Below are 27,429 nucleotides of genomic sequence, written 5' to 3'. Positions count from 1 at the left end.
TAGGAATAAAAGAATCTGACCTCTGAATATGTGTGTGACATAATTCTGTCAAGTATTTAACAAGCTACAGTTATGGAATATTAATTTTCAGTTAGATTGTTTTTTCAGCAGTATGGATCTATCACATAGCTATATGTTTTGCAAAAATGTTACCTTGCTTGGTAGCACATTGCAAACCTTTGCATAATCAGTTTATATGGCTCAATCCTTTCCACTCAATAAACAGCAGTTAGCAGTTCTGCGGTTGGTGTCCTGAGTCTTCACATAAGCTACTCTGCATTTAGTTATCTCAGTGGTACTCTTTAATGATCCACAATCAACTACAACTGTGTTCCAATTTATTTATTTATTGGGAAACAAATAATGAGACTGGCTTTGAGACTATACTACACCTTTCCTTAATCAAACATGCTCTGTTTTCAGGTATTGCTTAGCTGTTGAACTTTGTATAGCACTATGTCTGGTACTTAATCTTTCTCCTAAATGTATAACCTATTAGTCAAAACAAGCATTATTTAAAATTTTATTCTGACTATCACTCTGTGCTGTAGGCAAGAAACGTGTCATCCACTAATCCTTAGGTCATTGTTTATAATTACCTAAAATACTATCAGAACTTCTGATAAGTCTGTATTGATACTAGGGAACATACGTTCAAATCTATGGTATATTTTAATTATAAAAGTGCCATGCACCAAAAGAAACCTGCTTTTTTGTGCATCTTTTTACATAGAATGATTCTTTGCTACCATATAGTTATAACAACCAGAATATGACATTAAAGCATCAGTATGTAAGATGGGGAAGGTGACAGCTGAACCTCTATATAGAAGGTTTATATGTAACAGTGCTTCAGAGGTATCTACTACAAGAAAAAAGGACAAGCAGCAGGTCTTCTTGCTTTTTCCTATTACAGGTATTAAGAAATCCAGTACATGGCAAAACACATGCCAGTACTAAATGTGTAGAACTGCATCAGGATGATTGCTGCAGGTACATTTCCCCTTCTGGGCAATAAATCACAATGCTACAGAGTTATGCAGTTATAGTAAACGGAAACCAACAATGGTCAGTGCTAGGAAAAGAGACCTACAGTAGATGGTAACCAGGTTCCTAGTGTTTAAAAAAATGAGCAATTTTGCAGAAAAATAATGACTCCATTTAAATCACCCATGCCCTCCTACAAATTTGACATATGTGTCCAGACTATTGCTATTAAATGTTAAGTCTTTCCTCATGTCCTTCCTTACATGTTAATATATGGAACTCTTTTAACAGCAACATTTTGCAACAGTCTACAAAAAAAAAACAAAACAAAAAACATGTAGACATCCTTATGACTAAATTTCAAGTTTCAGTCAGAGCTGAGGAACTAATACCAAATAGCAGGCCTTTAGGGATCACTTGCGAATTCTATAAGGTAGGCCAGTGAGGATATTGTGGAGGCCTGTGCTAAATGGTCACAGGTCATTATTCACAAACAAACCACTCTGATTTCAAAGATGTCAAGGACACCTTACTTGAGAAAAGTAGTCAATTAATAAACTATTTTCATAGTTTCCTTTTAACCTCAAAACCAACCGCTGTTCTGCCAAATTTGTTTGTGTCTTTCGGCTTTTTCCCGGTTAGGGGTCGCCACAGCAGAACTTCGGTCCGCTAATGATTGGCAGAAGATTTTTACATACAGAGTTGCCAGCTCTGATGCACAACCTTCAATGAAGGAATGCCCATTCATGCATGTCTCCACACAGAAAACGCTCTAGCTGAGAATTGAACCAAACAGCGTATTACTGTGAGGCGACATAGCTACCGCCGCACCACCACTGCAGTCTTTCTGTCAAATGCCATTCACAAATTCAAGCAAAGTGCCAGGACAAGGAATGGAAGAAAATATATTCAAAGTAAGTTCTCATACTGCAGCTTCACCTGAAATAAGCTTAATGTGTTTACTTACATTTTTAATGAATAGCTTATTTTTTAATTACTTGCAGATTTGTAATTTAGATTTGTTGGTATATATCAATTTCTATTGGTTTTTAATTCTGATTTCTGATGCCTTACGGACTATGTGATTGTAAAACAGTTCAGTTCTGTATGTTTTAATTTTTGGCATTCAACTTGTCTACAGCATTTCAAGTAATATTTTAAGTAAAAGATAACCTATTTTTCCTGATATCTTTAAGATTCTGTGCCTGGTATTTATTGTTATATATTTGTTTTTGTTCACTTTAATGAAACTTATTAAAGAACAGTTTCATGTTTACTTGTTTAATTGTTTATTTACTGATGTCATTTACTTTTGACAGTGAAGGATTTATTATATGTGTTTGCCCAGATTACTTTGTATGCATTAGGGTAGTTTGGTTGTTATCTGTTTTGATCCTATTTGCTTATATTTTGGTCTTATTTTAGGTTTCACAGTTTTAACTTTTTGAATGAAAATTTAAAGGGAGAACTGACATTTCTTAGGAGTTGCTGCATGTATGTGTGTATATTTGATTTATTTTATTTCTAAGATATTTTGGTATTGCGTGTATTCTAGAAAGTTAGCCAGTAATTGTTTTTCTACTATTCAAAGACTTGCAGATAGGATAAAAAATTACATGTAGGATACTTTAGTTACGATGCCAATATATTAGTCCATTGTTTTACGATTATTCATATTTTTTTATAATAAGCACTGCTGATTGCCTCCCACTTAGTTATGCAATTTATCTGTTAGCTATTAAAGGAAGTACAAGGTAAATAGAAACATTTGGGATAGCTAAGTCAGATTAGATGCTAAAAAGTCTTTCAAAATGATCCACGGTAGTAAGATCATGGGCTGGTGAACAGGATCATGAAGGCCTTGGAATCTGTGTGTTTTCCTTAATTCCAGACTAGAAGTGTATCTCATGTCTACTTACCATTGAATTAGGTAAGGAAGAGATGAAACAGATCCAAGGCAGAGAAGGAATGGGACAGTAAACATAAGTGATTTATGTGATCAAATTGTGCGTATACTCGTACATCCCCTGGTGAGTGATGACAAAAACTACAGAATGACCAGAGTACCAATCCACATCATGCAAGGCATAAGCTTCTAGTTAGTATAGGAAATGTTAGTGGAGTTAGAAAAACAACACTAAGTAGTACAACAGAATGCAAGTACTGAAGACATCAGACTACAGTACATGAAATGGGATGCAGATCTTCATTCTCCTTTTCATATATACTCATACTAAGTGTTACAATTACAATTTCAACATCCTTTATACAAAATGGAGTCAGCCAACATCTGATTATGTAAAATGGAATGTAGAATGCGTCGTGAAAAATTAATGAACCGTGCTGATTTCTGCCAGCTGCCATAGAAATTATCCAGAAATGGCATAAGTCTAGATAAGGTAATGTTTAAAGAAAGGTAAGAGCCCTGGTATCAGGTAAATCCTTAGTTAAAATAGAACTTCAAATGTATACATAGTTAACGGATACCATCAATTCTGCCACAGTTCATTAGGACCATGATATATTGTGTTTTACCAAAGGAGATTTGGATATGAGGTTCGAAACCTAGCATCAAAATTATAGGCTCACAATGCAGGCGACCATTGGAAAGTAATAAAGCTACAGTAAAGAGTAAATTGCTTTGCTTTGGTTTAGGAAAGAGATAAAGAGATCAGTGAGGGAGAAAAGTGAAGAGCAGAGACTTAAGAGACACTGAGATAAAGAAAAGGAGTTTGATGAAGCTAGTGAGATATCATTCTAAGTCAAAAATAAAATGAAATAAACATTAGTGAAAAAATCATAGCGGGATTAAAATAGGAACAACATACTTTCCAAGTACACTGTGAAAAGAAAAGTAAAGCAAATTTAATGTAGTCAGACTTCAGGATTTTCATCAAGAATGGATTTTAATGCAACGTGGATACCAAGAAGTAACATATTCCAAACAAGTTGTTTGTATTAATATTCATTAAAAAAAAAAAAACAAGGATGTATCACAAGGAAAGGGTAATGGACCAAATAAAGATGAGGATGGTAATGATTATCTGGATAAACAGGGAAATAAAGAGGGTCTGATAGCAGGGATGACAGAAGACAGGAAGCAATGCATTCATGGCACAGTCCACCAATTCAAAAGAATCTGTCTGAGATTATTGCAGCCTGCCTATAGAAGCCTTTAATAAAACACTCAGCAGTGGTGTTGAGGAATCACTGAATTGAATAGTGACTACAGTGATTCCAGTCCACAAGATAAATGCAAGAACAGAACCAGATAACTATGGTACAGTTTCACTTAACTTAGATGTAATTAAAAGTGTAGTAAATATACTGAGAGAGAGATGGGTATATATTACCTGGAGGTCAACAACCTTTGGTATGAATGTAAGCAGTAATTGTTTGCCAATAGTTCAGCAAGTTTAGTAGCTACTTTAATCAGTTTTCCAAATGAGATTTGAAGTAGATGGGTAACTATAATCAAGCTTTACAGTATCCTAAGCTCTACAGGTTTACTTCCCCTGCACTGGCCTGACTCTCAAAGCTTTGTGCGCCTATCAGGCACACTACCTGCCAGGAACACATGAAGTGCTTCATATAAAAAAAAAATGCTTCTGTGCATTTTTGGTTTAGAAGGAAGGAAGGAACCTTGAAAACATGCCATAAGAAACAAAGACAGCTATAACAGTTCCCATATACATCCATCCATCTATCCATCCACATCCCCCTTTTCCCATTTTGCATATGGGGTCAACATGTCACATCACCAGCGATAATCATCTCTAGCCAAGGTTTACACCACCAGGTGGCTATCCCTGCCATGGTAATTCATTTGTACCATTCACTTGTGCACACACACTCTCACCTATAGCCACTTTAGAGTGTCCAGTCCACCTATTGCATGCCTTTGGAATGTGTGAGGAAACCCACGTAACCACTGTTTTTTTATGTTTACTTACATAGCTGTAATATATCCATAAATATATCATCATTGCAGTAAACTATGCTAAATGAGTACTATAGCTTAGATAAGAAAAATGGCAGGAAATCAATACCTAAGACTTCAGAAGCTCATGGACTATGGACATAGCAAAGCCTGTCGTGGACCTGGAAAAGGAATCCAGTTTGTTATGTTTTGTAAAGGTATGTACAGAGGACCAAGTTCTTGCCACTATTATACTTCTAGAGTCTAGCCTTTTCTAGAAAGCCACTGATGAAGCCAATGTCCTCCTTCAATGAGCTGCAGCAATGCATGGAAGTGGCTTATTGTGATGAGTATTAAAAAAAAAATATATATATATATATATATATATATATATATATATATATATATATATATATATATATATATAGCATAAAAACATCTAGAAATAGTCAGCTTTGATACTGGTTGTCCCTTAGTTCCTGGAAGGCAAACAGCTGGTTTGCTTTCCTGAAAAGTTGAGTTTTGTCTAGACAGTATCTCTGCTGCTTGTGTACATCCAGAAAGTGAAGAGTTCTTTCTCCCTTAGTCTTTGATTCAGCCATGAAAACTGGAAGATTAATAGTCTGGGTTAAGGTAAACCCTGAGATGACTTTAGGCATAAAGGTAGGATTTGTTTTCAAAGAAACCTTGTCATGGAGGCAGAGCAATGCATCCATGCAACTATAAATGTGGCTTATCAGATAAAAAGCACCAGTGACAGCTTGGAGTAACTTGCCCCATTCAAGGGACAACTGCCTGAAATTCCTTGCATTTATGCACACATACGTACACACAAACTACTTCCAGGCAGAACCCCTGGACCTCAAGTACAGCTACTAGGTCCTCCCTTATCATCTTGATCATATACAGACTGAATATATATTAATGCCTGCATAAATCCACACTACCAGCTCACTTCCCAGACTTACTCCCTCAAACAAATGTATGCTTCATTCTAAAATATTAATGTATATAAACTGATGCAAATGATGACACCCAAAAATACTAACTGGCTTGCTGTTGACCACTTCATTTACTTAATGCACAGTTAAATTACTAATATAAAAATGCATAGATATTATTTTAGATGACAAGGGGTCTTAAGTTCAGTCTTCATAATTAACCAGAATAGATCTACCAGTTCTGAAGTCCAAATACATATCCAATTGACTTACACCGAGCTTCCTCTCACTACCACATATACTACTCACTCAGTCTCCTCTTTTACTCCTCTATCTTCCCCTTCCATCCCATTAACCCTTCTAGCTTGTTCCACCTTTGTGTGGAATATCTGCTTTATATCTGTTTGAGTTCATTGCAATATTTGTAAATAAGATTTAGGTTTATGAGTTTAGAAAAGTATCCATTTGAGCTCAGTACTATCTGCATATACATCCTATCTTTATTCCTAGCCTCTAGCTAGATATTGGTATATCTGTTCATTGCTATGTTTCATATTGTATGTATAGCTAATGTTTGCTGCAGCTTATTTGCTATTGTATGTATATTCAATTGTTCTTCATGTACTCTGTTGCTCATTTATTGTTCTGTGGAACTTTTCTCTCCTGGCCTCTGCTGAAAAAGGACCTGTGTCCAGTTGGAATTTCCCGATAAACAAATGTAAATAAATAAATATATATATATATATATATATATATATATATATATATATATATATATATATATATATGGGTCTACTTCATTGGCAATCATAAAAACTTTAATAAACAAGTGCGAGTAGCTAAGTGCTTTCACCACTACAGGTGGCTTCTTCAGACCATATAACTCACAAAAGCAGAAACAAACATTTAAATAGAAGATACCAGCTACTCACATTTTAAATAAACCAATAATATGCACAGCAATCATAGTATTTCATTCATTCAGTGCTAAACTTGTGCCTTCCTTCATTACCAGCTGATAAGAACAGATAAAGCATGCTACATCATCAAATTCAGGAAGTAAGCTCTTAAAGCAACAGGATTCATATATTGCATGCATCAAAATTCAAAGTTGGTACAATTATAAATACAAAACATAAACAAGAGCATGTAGCTCATAAAAACAGGAATAAACATTTAAATATGACATCAGTTACTCACTTTTTACTTTTTAAAATAAGCCAGTAAATATGCAGCAGTCACAGTATTTCACTCACTTAGTGCTGAGCCTGTGTCATCATCCATTACCAGCTTCACAAAAGCAGATAAAGTATGCTACATCATAGGTTCATAGGTAGGTACTAGGCTATTGGCCCAAGGGCCTATGTAAGCCTAGCCAACAAGATTCCATGGCTTACGCCACCCAAGAAAGTTATTTTCCTGTGTCACTGTCGAGAAGAGACACAGAAGTGATCCCCAGGGTGTATTTCCTATTTCCCATCCACTCATCAAGATTTTTCTTGAAGAGTGCTAATGAAGAACTTTGCTTGACATAGATGGGTAGCCTGTTCCAGAGTCTGGGAAGTCTCTGGGACAGGAATCTATCCCTCCAGCATGTCATGTTTATTGTGGTGACAAGGCTTAGGTCCCTAGAGTGTGTAGCTTGGAGGGATTGGGATTTCTTTAGGTGTAGCATACCCAACAGCTCTGGGTTTGACATAGCTTTAAATGTTAGGCAGAGATCACTTCGGAGTAGGCGATATGCTACGGAGTAAAGCTGGAGTTTTTTGAGATGGTCAGTGTAGGGCATTTGTTTGAGGCCAGTAATCCTCTTTGTGAGGTACTTCTGTGGCCTTTTCAGCTGCTGCAGATGTCTTGTGAGGTACATTCCAAAAGGGGTGTTGTACTCTGTAATGGGTCTAATGAGTGTCAAGTAGAGGGGAACAATGACCTCTTTTTTCCTGGATGAGAACCCTTTTATGATGAGGTGTGCCATGTAGAAGGACTTCCTGACTACTGTGGCGATGTGACTATCAAAGGAGAGACTACTGTCCACCTGAGTTCCAAGGTCTCTAATCACACATTTGGTGTTAAGTACATTGCTGCCTATGTGGTAGTTCATGGGTACAGAGTTTTTACCAAAGGGGATGACACTGCACATTTTGGCATTGAGCTTGAGGCCATGGCTCTGACACCAGGCATCTGTCTCAGCAAGTCCCTTCTGTAGGATGTCCACATCATTTGGGGACTTGACTATGGCTCTTAGTTTGTAGTCATCTGCAAACTTCATTAGCCAGAGGTCTTCTGTGTTAGCCTGTACTTCAGAGAAGTAGATACCAAACAGGAGAGGTTCCAGGATGGAACTCTGTGGTAATCTACTTGTCACTGCTTTGAGGTCAGATTTGGAGTCTGCAACTTTTACAGTGTCGGTTCTGTCAGTGAGCCAGTTGGCAACCCATCTTGTGATGTAGGGATTTATACCTAGTTTAGTGAGTTTAGCTATAATTTCAGAATGGGGGATGGTATCGAAAGCTTTGGCAGGGTCAAGATAGGCTGTGTAAACCACCTTACCCTCATCTATGGCTTTGGTGACTGCCTCAAAGAAGTCGATCAGGTTCAGAAGGCATGATCTGCCTTTCACAAACCCAAACTGGGTGGGATCCAGAGTTTAGAGGTTACGAATGTCTTTGTTTATGAGTTCCATGATGATACGTTCCATGGCCTTGCAAACCAGGCTCGTCAGGCTAATAGGTCGATAGTTCCCGGGATCAGTGATTTGTGGAGTGGGATAACTGTTGCTCTGCACCATTCAGTGGGCACAAAACCTGATGTGTGGCTTTTATTGAACATGGTGTTTAAGTGGGGAGCCAGTTCGTTCTGAAGTTTGTGTAAAACGTAGCCTGGTGTGTTGTCCGGTCCCATGGGTGCTGTGTTTTTGGCTTTAGAGAGTGCAGCTTTTACCTGCGTAGTTGTGATTACACGGACTCTGCATTCTTCCTGTATAGATATGGGCCATTTAGGGGGTGAGGGAGGTAAAGTTAGCACTGAACCTATCTGCCAGGATGTTGGCAATATCAGTTGGTTCTGTAATTTTCATGCTGTTGTGCTGTAACTCAAAGCAGCTCTGGGTGTTGCCATCGAGATTCTTGACATAGCTATAGAATGCATTGTGGTTGTCCTTAGAATTAGTGGTGATTTTGTTTTCATAGCTAGCTTTGGAGGATCTTATAAGGGATCTCAGCTTCTTACCGAGGCTGACCAGGGAGCCCCTCCACTCATGGAATTTTACTCTCTTTTGCAACAGTTTCTTCCTTCTGTTGTAGTTTGTTTATGGCAGGGGACCACCAGATTGACTTCCTTTTTTTGGAGGATAGCATCTTGGTTCTGTTTGGGATAGCACGATCCATGCACTCGTGTAAGTGCTTATAGAGTGCATTTATGTAGGATTCAGCAGTTGTAACTGTATTGTCCATCTGCATGGGTGTTAGGAAGTTCACCACTTCTGTCTTAAGATGCATGAAGTTGGCTTTGGAGAAATGTTTACCGTGATTTCATTAATTTGGGGTGGGGGCGAGATGTGGATATCAAGGATGATTTGCTTATGGTCGGATCGGACCAATGAGGAGTTAACTTCAGGTGTGGAATACCAGTCACTCATGTTGGTAATGACTAGGTCTAGGATATCATTGCCTCTGGTGGGGGTGTGGATAGGTTGATCCAGGGCATTGGAGTTTATGAATTCCAGAAAGCGTTGAGCTAAGGAGTTGGTACATGAGTAGTTTTCCCAGTTAATAGTGGGGTTGTTGAAGTCACCCATTATTAGGGTGTTTGGTTGAACCCTGATATTTTCCAGTACATCAAGAAAGGAGGAGTGGTAATCCTGCGGCATGGTGGGGGATCTGTAGCAAGCTACAATTTGGATTGCAGTTTTGCCCAGAGTTAGTTGCACTTGGATAACCTCGGATGCATTATGCTGAGCAACTAGCCTGGAGGTATGGATATCCTTAATGAATATGCACACACCTCTACCTTTGGTGTTTCGGTCCAGGTTACATGGCCGAAAAGTGTGGTATGAGTTATAGCCTGGTAGTGCAGGGCTGCTCTCTGGAACCTTGAACCAAGTCTCAGTCACTGCACAGATATTGATGTTCTCCATTTTAAGGAGTGCCTCGAGTGAGTGCATTTTGAGATTTAGACTTCTAGCATTGAGTAGCACTACCCTCGGTTTTTGCTTGCCTGTTCCTGTTATGGTGGTGAATTTGTCATTTGATCCTTGCCTAAAAAAGGCACTATAGGGGCAGCAAGAGCCTTAGCCAGTATCCAGAATCCCAGCGGCGACAGGTGCAGGCCATCTATGGCAAAGCATTGTGGTCAGTCGACTATGTCATCCCAAGCAGACAGATACTGGATCCCCATAGAATGACACCAGAAGCTTAGCCAATTGTTGAAGTCAATCATTTTCAACAATTTTCAACCAAATTCAAAAAGTGAGCTCTTAAAGCAACAAAGCTCATATATTGCATGCATCAAGTTCATTCAGAGTTGCTGCAATTATAAATGCACAATATAAACAAGCACCAGAATGAATGGTACAATCATAAACACATTCATATTTAAAATATAAAAATAAAAACAAAAGAAAGGCAACCTATTTAGGTATACCTCTCTAATTTAGAACTGGCTTAATGGAAACTACCGCATTGAGCCCAGACCCCCAGTCAGCTCTAAGCTTAATGATCCAGCGAAGCTCTGCTTCTTCCATCCTATTCTCAATGTTTCCTAATCTAACACTAGCTCCTATACTTTCAATAACCCTACATTTAAAAACATGCTTACCTTCATTTGCTAACAGATATCTAGATATAGCACTATTATTGCTCCCTATATGTATACTATAAAAGTGCTCTCTTATTCGTTCCCTAAGAGTACGTCCCGTCTTACCCACATAAAATCTCTGACAACAATGACACTGTGCTAAACAGACTATGTGCCTAGTGGCACAAGTGGCCCTAGGAGTGAGCTTATAGTCCTTACAAGTATCTGGATTTAAGAATGTATCCATAGTTTCTATATCTTGGCAAAAACCACACTAGCCACAGGTGAATGTCCCAGCCATCCCAACTGGAGTGTTAACTTCCCTATCTGGATAGCACAACAATCTTTTAAAGGACATGCAGTTCTTATAGCAAAAATGGGGCATATCCCCCACCACTCAAGCAATCTTTTCATCCATCAACAACAATGGCCAGTGTCTCTCAAAAACTTTTTTGATCTTATCTACATTATTAGTGTAAAACATCAGGACTTTCACAACAGTTTCATGTTTCTCTTCATGGGTAGTTTGATCTATATTACTAAAAATTGGTCTATCAGAAAAGTATGGTTTAGTTCAACCTTCTTGTAGCCCATCAACATGTGTAAGTATGGGGGTAACATCTGAACTTTTATAACCTGCTCACTCAAATTTTGACACAGAGTATCCCTACCTCACCTGTAACTTTCCTCAGTATTATGTAGTCTGGACATCCTCATTCCCAGTCCTTTGACTATGTTATTAAATTACTGTTTCAGATTCATACTTTGCCTATGTAGTATCATATTCCTATGGCAGTCCTTTATATACAGACCTGTGTTAATATGAGACCCTCCATCCTTGTTAAACACACACATCTATGAATTCAATAGACATATCAGAGTACTTCAAAGTGAATCTCAAAAATTCACTAGATCTATGCAGTGCCTCAACAAATTCATGTAAACTATCAGCCATACCCCTCCAAAGTAAAAAAAATTCATAGCTGAAACGTGATAGAACAGCACATTCTGAACAAATACTTCCATATTAAATACCACAACCAATTCCTATTGGGCCACCACTGCATTCGGGTAGCCATTGACACAACATGTACCCATTGCTATGCCGTGCTTTTGTATGTAGTAACCATTATCAAAGACAAAGGCATCATTGTCCAGAAACACATCCATGAATGTATAAATTAGATCAACGATTTTCTGTCCATTCTCACTATAATTAAGCAGGTACCTACGTAAATATTCAACACCTTGCAAATTCAGTATATCCGTGAACAATGACACAATGTCCATTGTCACTAGTAAATATTCACTCAGTCCACCATATTATTTAATAAAATCAAGCAAATCTTGTAGGAACTGCTTAGTGTCCCTTAACACAACCTCTGACTTATCTAGTATAGGTCTCACATGTTTTTCAACTAAAACTGAGAAGGGTTTAGTAACCCAACCCTTTCCTGCCACAGCTGGTCTGAACGGTGGTACTTTGGCGCTATATGAATCTTAGGGAGACCTTGATATAGAGGCAGTATCAGTGTGTCAACTGTCAAAAATTGCATCAATTCCATGGAAATAGAATAACTAAATAAACAGTCATTAATGGGAATCCACAGTTCCCTACATATGCCTTCAATCCTCCTAACATCAATTATTTCATAAACATCAGTATCAGTTAACAAAGACATAATGGAATCATAGTAAAAACGTCTACTCATAATCACTATCATACCACCCTTATCTGCAGGGCAGATGACTATAGCCTGTCACTCTCTAACCTATTCAGTGCTGCATGCTCACAATAGTTTAAATTAATAAAACATTTCCCATATTGTCTGCTATTAAATACCATATGAAGCTCATCTTCACATATTTTACTGAAGGCTTCAAGGATAGGGTGATTCACAGGCACAAAATTGCTGAGCTTCTTAAACCCATGTCGACCCCCCATTTCACCCTCAGGAAAAGACATTTTCAACATTACATTTCTAATAAACAGTTTTAAATCAATAATAGTGTCTGAAAAGCCCGCTGCATGAGCAGGAATAAATGAGAGACCTTTATTAAGGATGGAAAGCTCAGTCCCATCCAGTATCCTATCCAATAAGTTCAGTACTAGCGATTCCGAGGAGCCAACATTCTTTTCTGGGTGGGAAAATTCATTGGCCCTACTGGTTCTTTCCTTTTCATATGTCTGCTGCTTCTGGCCCAGTTTGAGCATCTTCCTCCCTCCACTTAAATAGGAAAAGGTAGTTTTGGAAACTCCTGTTGATGGAACACAGAAAACTCCTTCCTCATCACCACCATGGGATCATGTTATTGTTCAATTTCAGCATTGCAGGGACCCCCTAATGTATTTATTAAACCGTTCTTATCCCCTAGAGCATCTGGAGAAAATATGAGAAAAGGATGGAAGAAGCAGAGCTTCGCTGGATCCTCAAGCTTAGAGCTGATCCGGGGGGTCGGGGCTCAATGGGGTAGTTTCCATTAAGCCAGTTCTAAATAAGAGAGGCATACCTAAGTAGATTGCCTTTCTTTTGTTTTTATTATTTTTGTTTTTTTATATATGGATGTAATTATGATTGTAACATTCATTCTGTTGCTTGTTTATATTGTGCATTTATAATTGCAGCAACTCTGAATGACCTTGATGCATGCAGTATATGATCTTTGTTGCCTTAAGAGCTCACTATCTGAATTTGATGATGCAGCATACTTTATCTGCTTTTGTGAAACTGGTAATGGAGGATGACACAGGCTCAGCACTGAGTGAAATACTGTGATTGCTGTATATTTGCTGGCTTTTTTTAAAAAGTAAAAAGTAAGTAGCTGATGTTATTTATTTGAATGTTTATTCCTGTTTTTGTGAGCTACATGCTCTTGTTTATGTTGTGTATTTATAATTGTAGCAACTCTGAATCTTGATGCATGCAGTATATAAATCCTGTTTTTTTAAGAGCTTACTTCCTGAATTTGATGATGCAGCATGCTTTATTGGTTCTTATGAGCTGGTAATAAGTTTAGCACTGAATGAATGAAATACTGTGATTGCTGTGCATTTTATTGGTTTATTTAAAAAGTGGGTAGCTGATGTCATCTATTTAAATGTTTGTTTCTTCTTTTGTGAGTTACATGGGGTCTGAAGAAGCCACTTATAGTGGTGAAAGCCTTACCTACTCGCATTTGCTTATTAAAGTTTTATGGTTGCCGTGCATCTGACTGTCATTTGTTTGGCTGTTGTTACACTCATATTTTATGTCATTGGCAGTCCATTTACTCGTTGGGTGATTTATATAGATATATATATATATATATATATACATATACATATATATATATATATATATATATACATATATATATATATATATATATACATATATATATATATATATATATATATATATATATATATAGATATATATATCATTTTGTATGTTGGGGTCTAATATGAATCTCTTATGTCGTAATGGATAGCTAGTAAAACAAGGCACAATGTTAATCAGAAGTCAGTTCTGTAGCACTTGTTGTACATAGTGTAAATAGAATGTTAGCTGTGTATTAGATCCTTGATCTGCATTGTAAGCTTTGTTATAACACTACAATTTTCTTGTTGTGTGATGTATCGACTGGAACTGATGTATGTAAAAAACAACAGAAGGAAAATCCTAAAATAGTAAAAAAATGCTCAAATCCTGCCATCCCTTAAACTTCACTCCTCCACCTGTTATTCTGCATGTATGCTTCCCACAAATTCTGTTTATTTCTATGTGATCTACTCCTACACTTTTCTAAAGATTCTGCCTCCAGTGCTTTTTTATCTCCTTTACAATATTAAGTACTTCATTTATAGTTGGTTTACATTTTGATTCCTATTTTCTACTAATTTTTTTTTTTTTTTTTGGCAGCGAGTAGCATTAAACATACTAATTACTAAGTCTAGGCAATTCAAATCTTATATCCTAGCTCCAAATATTCATTTTCTTACTTACGATCCTTTGTTCCCCTTACATTTCTGACAAGGTACCTGTGGAGAATTTGTAAAATCTGACAACTTCTTACATTCCTAAAAACATTCCCAATTACCCCTATTTTTCCTATTACAACTCTAGCAATTGCTATCTACCTGAGAAAACATTCTTTAAAATCTGCTAGGGTTATAAATATACCTACAAAACCACTTCTACACAAAACACCCAAACCTCTTGGACTTTATTTGAGCCATATAAGATGGTTTCCCACTGTTCTTTTCTAAACTGCCTTTTCAGGCTCTCTTTCCCATCTTTTGTAATATTTTCTGATTGATTCTTATAGTTATCATGCAATATACTATATGACCTACTAGGTGTCTCCCATTATAATGACAGATTCTGTTCTAGACTCAGGTAAAAACTCAACCAAAACTGACATTTCACCTAGCACTCTCCTATCACTTGCTTAATGCCTACACCCTGTTATCAATCCCTGGGAGGGAAGACAGTCTCTATCCTGCAGTCCAAACTTCATCTTGGCCTCATCACAAATAATTACCTTTCCCTCTGTAGCTATTTAGTGCAAGTACTGTGGTTACTTTGCTAATTTTCTCCAATGAATTCCATCTCCACTCTTGTTTATTTTGTATACCTCAACTTGTAGTCATATCTACTGGTAAAATCCTTCTCCATTTCCATGTTAGGTCTTAGAATTTTTTTCTGCTGCTTCATAAATATAATATTCTGTATGGTTACTGTTTTTCTCTTTTATGGCCTGCATCCAAAATCCTATTTCTTGACACCCCCTTCCCCTGTTTTATCATCATACCTTTCCACTTTGATCTATAGCCTTCTGCTTGTGTTAGGTATATAACCATCAACTATGTAGCTCTGTAATATGCCTTTAAATCAAGTTTTCCTAAACCATCTTGTTCTATGGGAAGAAGCAACTTATTCCACCTGTTTCTCTTGTCTCCGCTGAAATAAAATATTTCAGATCTTTATATTAATTAATTATCATCATCATCATCATCTTCTTTCGGCTGTTCCCATTAGGGGTCGCCACAGCGGATCATCTGTTTCCATTTCTTCCTGTCCTCTGCATCTTGCTCTGTTGCTCTGTCACACCAACCACCTGCATGTCCTCTCTCACCACATCCATAAACCTTATCTTTGGCCTTCCTCTTTTCCCGTTACCTGGTAGCTTCATCCTTAGCATCTTTTTCCCAATATACCCAGCATCCCTCCTCAGCACATGTCCAAACCAACATAATCGTGCCTCTCTTGCTTTGTCTCCAAACCTTGCAACCTGGGCTGACCCTCTAATATACTTATTCCTATTCTTGTGCAATTTCTGTTCTGGTTAATAAAATATGTCTTATCTGAATATAGAAATAAAGGGACTTCAACCATTTTCACTGTTTGTGTCTTACTGTCCATATCCATAATCAAGAGCTTTCAACTTCTCAGTTTTGTTTAGACTTTTCCCACATCCATTAGTTGCCATAGTATAATCCTTTTTAATCCATATTATAAATACTCCATCTTATTATGTCACCATAGACACGGGCATTCCTAAGCCAATTTATGTGTGGGTACAAGGTTTACCACTATATTTTTTGCTTTTTCTTCATGTATTTTATATCCTGAAAAGACTAACACTGTCTTAAAATGTCCCACAGTACTGAAACGTCCTTTTCTGGATTTGTCAAGTAGAAAATTATATCATCTGCAAATAAAGCTAATGTTTCTTTATTAGCATGTCAGTTACATCCTTGAGTTTGTGCAGGTCTTACTTTCTTTGTTTCTAAGTATTAAGCAATTAAAAAAGGGAACACATTTGTTTGTTTCCCCTGTTTAAACACATCTTGTTAGAGAGGAAATCACCCACCTAATTCCTTCATGTGTCATCCTTATTAACCCTATTATTGTATCAGGAAACGCAAATGTTACCATTGCCCCGTGCATAAAACTCTCAACTAAGTTAATTGAATGCCTTCTCTGCGTCATCATCCACAATACTACTGTTTTCATAATTTCTGCTTCCCTCTGGAAGATTATAGTTCAACTAATGCTGTCAAATGCTTCTTCCCTTCAGAAATAGGTTCATAGGTTCATAGGATGATACTAGACTATTGGCCTGGAGGCCCTTATAAGCCTAGCAAAGGATATTGCCCATGTTCCCTCAAAGTCAGCACCTGTATCCCCTGTCCAACAGGAACACAGGTGGGATCCCAGGGGTATATTTTCCATTTCCCATCCAGTCATCCAGGCTCCTCTTACAGAGGGCTAGAAAAGGTACTCTTCTTTACATGGAGAGGGAGTCTATTCCACATACATGGGAGTCTTTGGGACACAAATCGATTCCGCCAACAAGTTTTATTAATGTCACAGACCAGGTTAAGGCCTTGTGTGTGGGTTGCTCAAGTGGAGTTTGTCTTACAGATATGCAGCAATTCCATCAAGGCTGGGTCTGAAATGGCCTTGTATGCCAGATGTAGGTCACCTCTGAGCAGTCTGTATGAGACTGAGTAGAGGGACAGGGCATTTAGCCTATCTGTATAGGATAGGTGTTTGAGACCCTGGATTCTCCTGGTCAGGAATCTCTGTGGTCTCTCCAACTGCTGCATGTGCTTGGCAAAGTACATGCCGAAGGGCTCATTGTACTCAATAATATGTCTGATAAGGGAGGAGTGCAGGGATATAATGAGCTCCTTGTTCCTGGATGAAATACTCTTATTTATGAGGTGGGCCATTTAGAAAACCTTCTATACAACAGAGGCAATGTGGTGGTCAAAAGTCAGGTTGCTAGCAACCTGGGTGTCAAAGTCCTGCGCAATTGATTGCATGCTTAGTACATTGTTATTAATGTGAAAATTAGTGGGGATGACATTTTCCCCAAAGGGGATAATGATGCATTTCTTAGCATTCAGTTTGAGGCCATGCTTCTGGCACTAGTCACTAGTTTGGGCAAGGCCCTCTTGGAGGATATTCACATCACTAGTGGAATTTAAAACAGCGCCCAGCTTGCAGTCATCTGCAAACTTGGTCAGCGACAGACCACTGGTTTTAGCTTGCATCTCAGAAAAGTATATCGCAAACAGTAGAGGCCCCAAGACCAATCCTTGGGGTACACCACTCATTATGGGTCTACTACTAGAAGTGGCTTCTCCTACTTTGACTGAGGGGATTCTATCAGTGAGCCAGTTAGCTACCCATCTGGTAACATACGGGTTGATACCTAGCTGGGAGAGTTAATATATTATGCCCGAGTGGGGAATAGTGTCAAAGGCTTTGGCTAGGTCAAGGTAGGTGGTGTGTACCATCTTCCCCTCGTCCATGGCTTTGGTGACTGTTTTGAAGAAGTCGACCAAGTTTAACTGGCATGATCTCTCTTTGACAAAACCAAACTGTGTGGGGTCAAGCGTTTGGAGTTTGCCAATGTCTTTGTTTATAGGTCCATGGTAACGCGTTCCATGGCCTTGCAGATCAGGCTAGTTAGGCTGATGGGCCTATAATTGCCTGGGTCAGTGGACACTCCACTTTTGTGTAGAGGGTTGACAGTGGCTGTCCTCTATTCATCTGGTATGAAGCCAGTGCTCAGGCTTTGGTTGAATAGGATGTCTAATGGAGCTGAGAACTCATGCCTGATTTCATGTAAGATACAGCCAGGGATGTTATCAGGTCCCATGGAGACTGTATTTTTTGCCTTTGAAAGGGCATTATTGCTCACGCATTTTTCCTTCCTTTCCTTCCTGGCTAGAGAACTGAAAAAAAAAGCGACTGCTTCTGATTAAGTATCCCTGCTGTTTTTAGTACCTACTCCCTGGTGATGAGGGGAGGAGGGTAGGTGCTGGGGATGTCCTGGTTTACTGATGGGGGGCAGGGGGGGTGAAGTTTTCACTGAACCTGCCTGCCAGCAGGTTGGCTATATCTATGACATTTTTGTATGTGGTGTTATTGACCACCAGTTCAGAGCAGATTTGGGTGTTGCCTTTGAGATTGCAGACATATGTGAAGAAGGCCTTGTGATTGTCCTTGATGGATGTGGCCAATTTTGACTCGAAGTTAGTCTTAGAAAATTTCAACAGTGACCTTATTTGCTTGTTCAGACAATGGAGAGATTGCTTCCAACTTGACACCTGCTCCTTCTTGGCCCTGGACAGCATTTTGTTCCTTCTGTTATAGAGTTTGTTTATTGTTGCTGTTCACCAGACAGGCTTACTCTTCCTTGAGGAAGATAATTTGGTCCTGTCAGGTATTGCTAAGTCCATACAGCTATGTAGGTGCTCATATAGTTTTTTGGTGTAGGCTTGGATATTAGTGCTAGTTCCAGCTGAAGGGACGGTGACTGTGAAGCTGCTTATACCTGTTCTGAGGAGATTGTAGTCAGTTTTGAAAAGTTTTTACATTTGATCCTGACAAGGGGGATCAGGGGTGATGGTGACTTCAAAAGTGATCGTTTTATGTTCGGGTCTTACCAAGGAGGATGACACTGTAAGAGTGCTACAGTGGCTACTCATGTTAGTTAGGACTAGGTCCAGGATATTTTCACCTCTTGTAAGGGTGTTGACCAGCTTATCCAATGCATTGGCATTGACAAAGTCGATGAATCTCTGGGCATTCATGTTTGGGCTAGAATAGGTCTTCCAGTCTATGGTTGAGTAGTTATAGTCACCCAGGATCAGGGTAGAGGTTTGAAAATTGATGGATTCAAGTAAGTTCCGATAGGTGGAGTGGGCGTCCTGGGTCATGGTTGGGGGTCTGTAGATAGCTATGATTTGAATAGGTGATTTGTCAACAGTTAACTGCACTTAGAGTGCCTCCTCTGCGTCATACCATTTGACAGGCCTGGAGGTGTGTATGTCTTTGATAAATATTGAAAATCTATTGCCTTTGGCTTTGTAGTCCTCCATTTGGGGTCTGAAAGTATGGTAGGATGAGTAACCTGGTAAGGATGGGGTGCTCTCCTGAGCTTTGAACCAGGTGTCAGTGACTGCACAAATGTCAGCATCCTCCAGGACAAGGAATGCTTGCAATGAGTGCAGTTTCTTGCTAAGACACCTAGCAAACCACATTGATCCATGTATATCAATTATGGCAGCACCTTTGCCATAGTTATTATAGACATAAAAACTTTATAATTATGGTTTAAAATACAAATTGGTCTATATGAAACTGTGTCTGAGTGGTCTTTTCATACAGGTACCACTGTTTTCTTCTAGAAAGCCAATACTCTTCATCCTTTTAAAATATTGTAAAATAAAACCTTCCAGAACTTTATCATTTTCTCCCCTCCTAACTTCCAAAGTTCCACAGAAATACTATCTGTTCCTGGAGACATGCCTGTTTATTGATTGCACATAAGTGGCACAGTGGCACAGTAGATAGTGTTGTCACCTCACAGCAAGAGGATCCCTGGTTAAACTTTTGGCTGAGGTGCCTTCTGTGCAGAGTCTGCATGTCTGTGTGAGTTTCCTCTGGGTGCTCTAGTTTCCTCCCACATTCTACAGACATGCAGTAGATGAACTGGGCACTCTAAACTGGCAAAAGGTGTGAGTGTAAGTGGTGTGAAAGAACTACTGTGGCACAGTTAGCTACCTGGTGTTGTTAACCTCAGCTTAGATGTTTGTTACTGTTGAAGTGACACCCCAACTACCATGTGCAAAAATGAGAAAAAGGGGTGATGGATGGATACTGTTTTTATTGTATTCTCTCCCATCCTAGCTATTACAGCTTCAGCCATATCTTCTTGTAACCTTAACATAGATAATTCTTACATAAAAATCTTTGATTTGTGTCTTTTGTTGGATCCCCATTTCTCTGCTTTATACTAATTTGCATATCATTTCCAAAATATTTCTAATACCTCTGTATGATCTCTGCTCATTTTCCTTGTCACAGATTCCCTAAGTTTGGCATCAATTCTTTCTACTTTCTGCTGCCTGTCTTGTTGAGATCTTATTAAAACAGAACAATATGTGTTGTATTTGTACTCATTCTCATGTCGCACATAACTAAAACAACCACCATGATGTGAGCTTCATCATTTCTTTGTCAAAAGTCTTCTTCCTTACACATTTTATACTGAATGAAGTACTATATGTGGAAATTGGGCTACTTCACTTCCCTGCCTCTCAGTTATTCAGAACATTGTCTCCATCTGAGCACAGTGTATCTTATCTCTAGTAGTCTCTGTACCTGTACTTGGTATGATCATTCCTAATTCAGTGCAACCACAGTTTCAGCTGTTTCATCACGCACTCTTATAACCTAGCAAGCAATGAAAGGCTGGCTGATGGCCTTGGTGTACCAGTGGCTGGACACCTTCAGTGGCAACCTGGAGTGTGTCCTTATGGAACTGACAAAGTCGCATAGCTGCCTGGCCATTAGCAATGGGCCAATACTAGCTGGTCTCAGTTATGAAAGCATTAAATGGATTGACTGATCTCAGGCTGGGTGGGGTAAAGGTATTCCTTGTCTTTGTGTACCACTTCCCCTCCACATTGCTCAGCTGAAGAAAATTTTGCAGAATGCTCCTCCAATTGTTGAATCATATTTTTGTCTGTTATTTTTAAAAGTTATAGTTTTCTGGCAAATCATTGGGGATTGAAGTTAGAAATAATGACAGCCATGTGAATTTTAGACATTATATCCTTCACAAAATATATGCTAATACAAAATTGTCTAGTCTAGCAAATTTCTAAGTTTTTAAGGATAGTATTTAAAATATGTCCCTCATTCTGAGCATTTGTTCACACCATTATTTTGACTTTGTTCAGAATTCTTTCTTAAGTGGATTAGAGATGTGTTTTCCTCCCTCTTGATGATCTAAACCTCCCATCACCAACTATCCTCGTTCTCTCTGTCCACCTGCATTTCTATGTCTCTCCTTTATATTCCACTTCCCATTGGGTCAGCACCTCTCTCTCTCTCTCTCTCTCTAAGTCTTTGTATTTTGTGTTTGTTTATCTGCCCATACTGCCATCCCTACACAAATTTCCCTGCCCACACTTCTTGTTGTTACCTTCACTTTCTACTCTTCATCAAAATATGAAACAATGGATATTTGTTTCACACAAAAAAAAAATATATATATATATATATATATATATATGTGTGTGTGTGTGTGTGTGTGTGTGTGTGTGTGTGTGTGTGTGTGTGTGTGTGTGTGTGTGTATATATATATATATATATATATATATATATATATATATATATATATATATATATATATTTATGTCTCTGGTTCATTTCGCCGAAGGCACATTTCGCCAAATTTCATTCCACAAAAATCAAATCGCCGAAAGCACAAATCGCCGAAAACTCATTTTTCTAAATTTAATTTCACCGAAAATAGTAGTGGCAGTGTATATGCCCTTTTCCTCACTGTAGTGTGATCCTGGAGTTAGACTATATAGTTGGGGGCATGTGGGGGGGGGGGTCACAGCTTGAATTATACTATGCAGTTCCTGTTAAGAGGGTAAGTAAGTACTTTTTAATCAAACTAGGTGGGGGGCTATGCCCTGCACACCCCCACCTATATATTCTAAATGCAGGATTGCACTACAGTAGGGAAAAGGGCATATACACTTCCACTACTTTCAGCAATTTGGTGTTGCGGCAAAATGTACTTTTGGCAAAATGAACCAGACCCATATATATATATATATATATATATATATATATATATATATATATATATATATATATAAATCCTTGCTTCTCCACCCCATATCTCTCTTCTCCCCCCTGCTTCCTCTTCCCTCCTTTAAACTGTCCTGTACAACCATTTATTTCCATTTATATTAAAATAATGATAGCAGATTTGTTGTGTAGCCCTTATTAGGGCTCACTGTTGCACTTACAGTCTTTGTTACATCACTGAGTGTATAAACTTACATCATCACAACCATGATGTATGCATGCCACTGTACTCATCACATCATGTGATTGTTATTGCATAGTGTTGATCATTATACAACCTGTTGAGTTTTCTTCAGTGAATTCCCTTATTAGCCTCACACAGCATTACTCTTACTAAGTAATCATCTGTGAAACATATTGTTCTACTCCATGTGTGCTCTTTTGCCTTCACATGGCTAAACAGGTTTTTTTGTTTGTGTCTTTCGCTTTTCCTGGTTAGTGGTCGCCACAGCGGAACTCCGGTCCGCTAATAATTGGCAGTTGATTTTTATGTACCAGTTTGCCAGGCCTGACGCACAACCTTCAATGAAGGTACACCCATTCACGCATGCCTCCACGCAGAAGACGCTCTAGCTGAGAATCGAACCAGACAGCGTCTTACTGTGAGGTGACAACGCTACCGCAGCACCACCACTGCGGGTTTTCACGTGGCTGAACAGGTAATATTTTTAATTTGTGTATTTGTTTATATTAACTATATCTATATATTTATATTTCTATCTCTCTATATGCATCCATCTTCATCTATACCAATATCAGTATTTATAAGTATATCTACATAGAGATATATATTCACTGCTGCATAGCTAATTTGCTTATTTACATATGTTTTTTCTGTGTTTAAATAGATATTGCAGGAGCCAAATGCACCTGTGTTGATGGGTCCAACTTAAACCAGAGTTTCTCTTTTTAGAATTTAATCTTTTTATTGATTATTAATAAAAGAACTGAATCTCAATAAAAGAACTGAACTCTACAAATACAAACTCGAGTGTCTTTCTTTAAAAAAGCTTTAAGATCTTCTCTTCCAGACTCTTCATCTAACTCAGATCACCAGAAAATTAACCCTAGCAGATACTGGTAGTTGGACACAGCAAAATTCATTCCAAGGCCAAAACTCTATGAAGAAAAACTCTGGTTTAAGGTCAGACCCACCAGCAGAGATGTATGTGGCTCCTACTTATCTTTTAGAGCCTAAGTAAGAATGACTGGTCTTTTTGGATTGTCACTTCTTCATGGACTAACCAGAAAGTGGTTCGTCCCTTATGTCCATAATCCATTCCAAGTGAGACCTACAGTTAATTTGTCTTCGATAGATATTGTAACAAGTCTATGTTAAGGCTCAGTAAATAATCTGAATGGATGAAAGTGATACATGCTTATCAGTGACTCTTTGGGGCTATCTGTATTTTGTGTGTGTATATGTGTTTTTGTCTTTGTGTATATGTGCAAATGTGCGTGCGCGCACATGCGTGGTGTTTGTGTGTGTGTGTGTGTGTGTGTGTGTGTGTGTGTGTGTGTGTGTGTGTGTGTGTGTGTGTGTTTTCAGATCTTCCAAACAAATCTGCAGCAGCTTAATGAATTATTTTCTCATAGATACAGAACTTAGGTGGCATTCTTCAGATCTTTGCAATATGTTTGCCTAAGGGTTTTTGATACAATAACGAATTATATAATTTTGAGTTTATCTTTAATTCTACATTTTTTAATAATTATTCTGTAGAGATCATTATTGTCTACTTAATTCCTGTTTTCATCTGACACTTTGAATTTTTGCACATTTAAATGCTGACATTTATATTTGGCTTTGACAATGTTCATATTTTAAGTACTTCTCTTCCTAGAATTTTATTTAAAAAAACTTAACTTATTAGCTTTTGAGTTAAAATTTAAACCATAGTTTTGATATCATTATTTTGAAGTATTAGTAATATGTTAACATATAATGGTAGTTGCTGCAAACATGAAACACATTAAAATGAATTAATACAGAACTTTCAACTACATTCAAAGTAATGCCTGTTAAATAGCCACACTCAGAGATTAGAAAAATAGTACATTACCATTTCTGTATGATTCTGCCATTTAACCTTGGTCTTTGTAAATGCATTATTGACAGAGATGATTGAATACATGGCATTACATTGTTCTGGAGAATTATTTCTCTGCCATTTAAAAATACCTTGAATGCATGCAATGATCCAACATTGCAAACACAAATTTAATTTGTGATCTCCGAGTAATTTGCCTGAATATGGTTTCAGATTGCTTTATAACATTACCAATTGTCAGACTTTCTTTTCTAAAGAATTTCATTTCAGTTCTATTTGATGTCATGTTATAGTTAAATGAAAACAAAGCCCACCCTGCATTGCTAAGAGGTATTTAATGGTTTCATTCAAGTATAATACCTCCACAATCAAGTTGAATTTGTCAGGGGAATATTTAATATGCTGCAGTGGTAAATCAAGAGTATTAAATCTATTCGAGCATGAAGAAGAGTTTGATCATGAAGCACCTCAGCTGTGCTAAGTGTTGACCATCTGGAAAAGAATGCTAGAAAATAGAACATAAAATGTGATTAGTTACTGATGGACTAAAGTTTCTGCAATGCTGAATACAGAACAAATCAGTCAAAAGTCTTAAGATTTCCATTTATCTGCAAGAACATGAAATAATGTAGCTAATCCATTGATTGAATATTCAACACACTCATAATAAAAAAAAAAAATATGTATATTATTTAAGTCTTGCTTTCCAAAGCAGGTACACTGATAATCAAAGAACAATTGTTTATATGTATTAGCTGAACAAGTCTTCTGTAAAACACTTCTTTGTAACAAATGACATGGATGTTATGTTAAGAGTCTGACCAAAGAACTATAGCTCCTCCTTCTGTTCTCATCTCTTTTGCTGCAATGCACTTGTAAGCAAGACCTGTTGACCACAAAATCATAGAATATGAAGAACATATCTTCATCAATTTACAGGCAAATACTCAGAAAGGTGTTTTTTTTTTACAAGCAGTGAAATCTACAGCAGAATTAGATGGCAGAATCTGTATGTTACCAACATTCTACAGCATTGATGTGTTCTGATCATTTTGGTATCATTTTGTGCCCTGTGGCTGACTATCAACATAACTGAGCATCGTCTCATTGTTCAGTTTTATCTTTAGTGTCCAGAGCACTACACCTGCAAGTTCCATATGCATGACAGCTTGGAAAATGGAAGTTGTTTGTAACAGAATAGCTGACAGTATCATATATGCTGTCCTATGTACTAAGGATTTTTTTGAATGCCCAAACTGAGTGGAGCTGTTCATCACATGCATCACTGCATGTAACTTTAATGGGTTCCAGCCCTCCTTCAATGATGAAATATTAATTGCAATCTGCTATATGATTCTGGCACTATTCTTATCACTGACTGTCATAACAATGGCAGAAGAGATAAACTAACAAAAAAAACCACTCATTCTAACTCCAACTCTTTCAATCTCAACAAGTTTTCAAACTCGGGTCATCTGGGTCATAGTCAATGCTACAGACACCTACACCATGAAGCAATGGTCCAGTAATAATTCGAGCATGAATTCTAATTATTCTTCATTATATTAACTGCTTAGAGCAAAACTCAGTAAGTGAACAAAATATTTAAAAAGTATCAAATACACAGGATTTGGCAGAATATGGCGGCACTCACAATGGGATGAACATTCATGCACATACACACATTCATTGTCACAGAGGCAGACAAACACAGACAAATGCTGTCTCACACACACACACACACACACACACACACACACACACACACACACACACACACACACACACACTGCTGTATCTTCTGACTCACACAGACATGTAGGCACAATCAGATATGCATGCACACACATTTATTCAGATGTTCAGTCACACAAACACAGAAACACCACAAGTGTGCTGACATAAACAGTGAAAGTCACACAAGCACATACATTCAAAAGCACACACACAACCCCAAACTGCTGTATTTTCTTACTCACAGATGTGCACACATACATGTAGGCACACACTCAGAAACACACACACACACACACACACACACACACACACACACACACACACACACACACACACGCACACATGCACAAACACAAACCCACACTGTTGTATTTTCTGATTTTTATCTTGTAGAACATAGAAACTATTTTAGAAGAACTTGCAATGACATGAAGTTTTTTCCTTGCCCCAAAATTGATACGTCTTTTCCTTTCTCTTAACATATTGAATCGTTCAAATTCGGCACAGCACACAGATTCTGAAGCTAGATTTTATTTAATATAATGTGTACAAAAATGCTTTGTAGCTTATTTATTTATTTGCTCCTTATTAGCCGGGCAATACCATTTCATGCATCATTCATTAAACATAGGACTAGGTTAGGAGGTCACATACTCAGAGGTTATACGAGAATATAAGAAAGAAATAATACATTTCTTTGCATTAGGTCCATGGATTCATACAGTAGTATTAAAACTGACAGTATACCTTTGGGGCCGAGCTGCAGTTCTAAGGTGATGTGGCTTAGATGATGCTTGAAATATAAGTATTCCATCTCTCTGTTTTATAATAATTCTTCTGGATATTTCTGATTCCATGGCATTTCTTTCTAAAGATACTGGGTTTCTTAGTTTTATTGTAATGCTTCTCACAATACCTCATAACCAGTGCAAACAATCTATAATCAACATCTGTTAAATTAAACCATGGAATTATTGGATGAGGATTTATTTTGGGAAAAATGAACACAAACGTAACTGAAACATCAATGTCTATAAAATCATACCTGTTTTTTCACAGTTGCATAGTTGCCTGTTAAGCTGCATTTACTTTTCTTGGTAGAATACCTCATGTCTGCAGTTTGAGACTAGTCCATGCAAACAAGTATCAGTGCAAACAGACAGGCACATGGAGTACACAGATAAATGATACAGAAAATACCATGTATGCTAATGCACTAAGCCCACTTGGGTTTAAAAACACTTTGAGTAATGGGCAGTAAATTGTGCAGTGCACGTCATGTGCTACACTCTATAATTAGAAACTGATGTAGACAGAGCTACACTTCA

Source organism: Protopterus annectens, chromosome 10.part0, assembly GCF_019279795.1.
Source record: "Protopterus annectens isolate FY-2018-M chromosome 10.part0, PAN1.0, whole genome shotgun sequence".
In the NCBI taxonomy this organism is placed as follows: Eukaryota; Metazoa; Chordata; order Ceratodontiformes; family Protopteridae; genus Protopterus; species Protopterus annectens.
Note: the sequence above shows the minus strand (reverse complement) of the source record.